Source organism: Rhea americana, unplaced genomic scaffold, assembly GCF_003343005.1.
Source record: "Rhea americana isolate MKP2758 unplaced genomic scaffold, rheAme1 scaffold_7, whole genome shotgun sequence".
Classification (NCBI taxonomy): Eukaryota; Metazoa; Chordata; class Aves; order Rheiformes; family Rheidae; genus Rhea; species Rhea americana.
In genome coordinates, this window is record NW_028186867.1 from 7,680,829 (window position 1) to 7,685,821 (window position 4,993).

Consider the following 4,993-nt stretch of genomic DNA (forward strand, 5'->3'; position numbering starts at 1 on the left):
GGTCTGAAGGGAAAAGAGTAAATAATTTATCTAATATAAGCCTCTTGTATGGATTTTCATAGCTACAATGCTTAGAAGTGGAATCTAAAAACAGCAAAGCCCCCCCAGATCGCACACAACACAGTAACTCAGCAGGTTCCTCTGATTTTTCCAAGGCTTCTGGTTTTGTCTTATCTGAGCACTTCTCAGCCTGGAACTGAGCTTGAAGAACTGAGTCTTCTATTTAGAAAATCATCCCTGGATGAGAAACACGAGTAAAAGCTCAAGAGAAAATAATAAAATTTATAGCTCACATTTTTTTTCCAAGTACTTTTCTGATGTTTACTCAATTTCCCTCCCTCAGCATCAGTGTTTCTGTGAAGTTGCCRTGCTTTCGGTTTAACAGGCCGCCTAGCGATGCAGTCACACTTGTATTTGCTTATATATATATTTATATTTGGACCTTGTTTTGTGTTTTTTTGCCCTTCTGTCTAAAAATACTGTGCGTGTTGTGGAGCACGGGTGTCCAGGTATTCCAGCYGCTGGGGGCTTATGCGAGAGATTCATTCCTGAGCAGGTCAGCATCAGCGAGCGCTGCAGGGAAGCTGCTTCCTTCTGTGATGGGTGTCCAAGAGCTGAGCCAAGAGGCACCGCAATGGGGGACTAGGGAAAATGCCGGGGCGAAAGGCATGGCAGGAGGCAAGCCGCTTCCCGTCAGTGGGGTCAGTCCCGAGACTGCCGAGCTGGGCACGGGGCACCCACCTGCAGGCAAGGTGACCCAGCCTGGAGCTGTGACTGAACCAGCAGCTGGGGAACGATTCCCTAGGAAAAAGACCAGCTTTCTTCCAAACTGGGAGGAGGCACCAGTGGGCAGAAGCTAGTCTTAGATAGGTTGAAAGCCTTGTTGCAGAAAAACAAGATTCTGCCTTGTTTACATATATTTATTAACTTACCCCGGAAGAAAGCATATACGCCCAGGTAATACCGACTGCAATTCGTCGGTACCAAAGAGCCATCTAAGCCGCTGCAAACCAAATATTTGTTCCCACATCAAGTCGATGTAAATATGCAAATGCCAGGGAATAGGCCTGCCTTTGAAACCCGGCGCTTTGTTTCCACTCCAAGCTTTTCATGTCAGTCGGCCCCAGCCAATTTCTGCGGCAACGGCTGGAGCAGTCTAGTGAATTTTACTGGGTGCCGTGCAGGAGGCTGTAATTACACGATCGGCTGGCTTCGGGGGCAAAGCTGCTCCTGCGTTTCCCATGCTGGGCACCTGCTCCCACCTGGCTGCCTTCGTGGTGGCCCTGCTCACCCACAGCCCGGGCAGCAGTGGGCCCCATGAAGAGGACRTTGGCTCCATACACCTGCAGACAGGACCTGCTTCCACCAGCCCCGGTGCCTAAGCACTGTGTAAATACCTCTTCGGACTTCTTCCCTGGTGGTACCACTCAAAATAGTGCCTGGCATGGCCAGGTCTCCCTGAGGAACAAGTTTGCTGGAGAACCATTTTTGGTAGCTCCCTGAGCCCCGACTAGAGCAAATAGCCAGCTTTCAGTCCCGTCGGCTATTCCAATTCAAATGAAGAGCCAGTGCTGCTTTCTTCTACAAAAAGCATATGCAAACACCCTATTCCTGTGCTCTAACTCCCATCCCTCGGACACAAGAAGACTCAGATCAGAGGCAGGTTCCCTGGTGGCATTTCAAGGCTGCTTTCCAAACAGCACTTGAGCCAAAGAAAAAAAAGAAAGAAAGAAAAAAAAACACTCTTGCCATCTCTCTGGCACATATCACCAGGTTGTTTTCTTGGCATTCAGCTGCTGTCTGACTTGCGCCCCCCCCCCAGCACCTCCTCACGCAGTACCCGACCCTACATGTTTGCAGCCTGTAACAATATCCCTCCAGTTTACTCTTTTWATATGGGCATCGTTCCTTAGGGGGTGAGCTGGGGATAAGGTTTACCTCATGGACGATTAWCTGGCACGAATATGCTTCGATGTAAGTGGGAAGAGTCAGTAATCGAGGTGAGGGAGAGAAGTAGCTCTCAGGGCCCGGGTATCCTTCTCACTTTCTGGGTCCCAGGGCACGCGTAACAAGGAGTCACCCAGTTGAGGGGAGGTCCAAACAACTGGTTTACCAACTATACCCCTTCCCACCAAATAAACGATGTCAAAGGAACATTGCTGAGGATGCAAAGTCAAGCATTCTGGCTAAGAAATGATTTTATATACTGGCTTTTTTTGCATGAGTGCCCCTTTGACTGCATTACAGTAGCAAATAAACAAGGCACTGTTTGCACTGKCCCGGGATTGTCCATGTAGTTATTTTTTCGGTGTGTTTTTCTGATCTGGTCTGTAGGCACGTGCCAGGTCACGCTCTCCCCAGTGATACTGGGGCCGGGAACGGGATACGGCGGCATCTCCAGCAGCAGAGTTTGGGCTTTACTAACATAAATGCAGCCATTTATGTGCCCCCCTCCAGCCACGAGAGCTCAGCACACCTCTACATCAGCGTGGYTGTACTCAGCTCAGCTCTGGTGGCGGCTGTCACTTGGCTGCGAGACGCCAGGCAGCGACCTGCTGCTGCACAAGATAACGCAGGCAGGCAGCRCCAGGCCCAGGCTAAATAAGGATATATGGACCCAGAAAAATTAACCTCTTAAAATCTGTTGAGCAGAACTTGAGCTGCAAGAATGAGTTTTTATCTTTTGCGTCATATAGCTGCAGTATCCGTGACCGGATGCTTGGAGCTCAATGCTGACTTCATTGCACTGTTGAACCATGAGCTGGAAAACACTGAGCCGCTCGTGCACCTCTAAGAAGACTGATTTCAGCAATGAGATCAGCACTAACTCTTACTCCAGCAGAGGCAGAATGTTGCCAAATCTCCATGAGCCAGAGCGTAATTGTTTCATTGACCGTTTTATTGCTTCATTTGGTTCATATTAAACCTTTCYGTTCCCACCATCTCCCGTTTCATTTACTGCCCATTCTTCAGCTTCTGTAAGAACAAGGCRAAGGCTCTGCAGATAAGTGGCTACAAAACACTGATTCACAGAGCCATCCTGTGCACAGAGGAATATGCACCCAAGTAATTAACAACTGTTTCATAATGCGCTGGCAGGAGAGGAACGAACCTGGGTTGCACCTGTTGCCTTTTTTTACTCCTTTCTGGAGCTGGGCTGCTTGAATACCCTTTTAAAGGACTTTTAGCTTTGTCTTCTTAAAGACAAACTGGAAAAAACATGCAAATCTCAAAAACACACCATCTCCTCCCCGAGACACAGAGGTATAGGTTGAAGCTCTCCATGGACAGAAGTGCCGCACTGTCCTGAGTGCTGCTGCCGCTGCACCAGGATGCCCCAACACGGGTACTGCTRCCCAAGGCAAGTGCTCCTGCGGAGGCCCTAGGGCCAGGCCCTTGGTGATGCATGGTGCTGAGGGCCACAGTGCAGATCTATGGGATCCCTGACCCCAATAAATTKTAACAGGAGTTTCATCAAACTTCTAAATGCTTCAGGCTGCACCCTTCACAGATGACTGATGCGACCTAATAGCTCATTGCCTTTGTGAAGCCTCCTACTCCCCCTTTTTCTCCCTTCTGCTCTGGTCCAGGGTGACCTCTCTGGGCCAGGTGCTGGCATTTCCCCAAAGAGCCCTGTACCAATTCAACTCACTGATCTGGCAATTTTTTCTCCCCTCTGGGGAGACAGATACTTGCTGATGCCTTCAAGGGGTGAGGAGAGGGGCCCCATTTCCAGCCCACCCTTCCCTCATACCCAGGCTCATGTACACCATCTTTGCACCAGTGTGGTTGTCCCGTTGGGGTTAACACTCCTCCCCATACARACGCTCCCCTTCAGTGCCATCACTGTCAAGACAGCAGCTTCTCCTGCCTCCCATCCCTGTATCATCTCTGGTCGCCAGCACCCCTGGTCCAGCTCTTCACCCCGGCTGCCTCTGTGCTTCCTTCTCATTGCCTCCTGGGCTCAGGCCATCTCCCAGCAACACAGGACCCGACCCAGGTCCCCCATGAGTCCCCCACACCATGGATGACTGCCATGTCCCATGGAGCCTCAGTGTTCACCTTTCCCAGCTGCATGCCCAACCTTACTCCCCCCACCAAAATAGTTCCCATATTTTTCCTCTAGCTGCATTCCTTTTTTTTTTCCTTTTTTCTTTTTTCTTCTTTTTTTTTAAAGGCACTGAATGTTTGGCCTCAAAATTCCTTCCTGTTCTTCAGAGAAGAGCAACCAAAATGGGAGGCTTGTGCCTTTGTGGCTGGGTTTTCACTATTTTCTACAAGCATCTGAAAAGTGACTCTTAACAGGAAGGGTCACGCAACCTTAACAGGCATCTACCCATCAYAGCACTTGTGGCCCACTGACTTGTGGCACAGAAAAGCCAGTGAGKGCCCAGAAAGCATCTCCAGGATGCAGCCCCACTGCCCCAGCACCTGCTTCCAGCCCCCTGCTCCCTCCAYCCCCTTCATCCTCACCCTGGCTCACCATCCCTGCCAGCACCACGCTCCTCCCCAAAGCTGCCAAGGGCAGGTCTGAAGAAGACAACATCTCATTGGGAAAGGATAAACTGCCCCCAGAATTTTTGCTCAGGACATCCAGGGTTCACCTCTTCCAAAGCATCCTTCTGTCTGGCATCTTTCTGTACAGCACCTTGTGCTCTGCTTGCCATGGCACTAACGGACCAGAGATAAATGTGCAGGGGAAAAAGGTAGCAATTCCAAGCAGAAAGCAGCAACTACTGCCATATTCTCCCTAAGTGAAACACACCAGGATAAAAATATCATGCTCACCTTGCGTACATCCTCACTACAAAATTATGTTGATATTTTTGTCTCCTGGAACCAGGCTTAAATCCCTTGCAGAAAATATGTGGCTAAGAGGTATCACCACAATGTTTTCCAAGATAAACAGCTTAAAGTCATCAGAATTCTGAGACTGGAAGAAATATTTCCTATTAGGAATGAAAGTCTAATGGAAACTCTCTCTTTTAGGAAT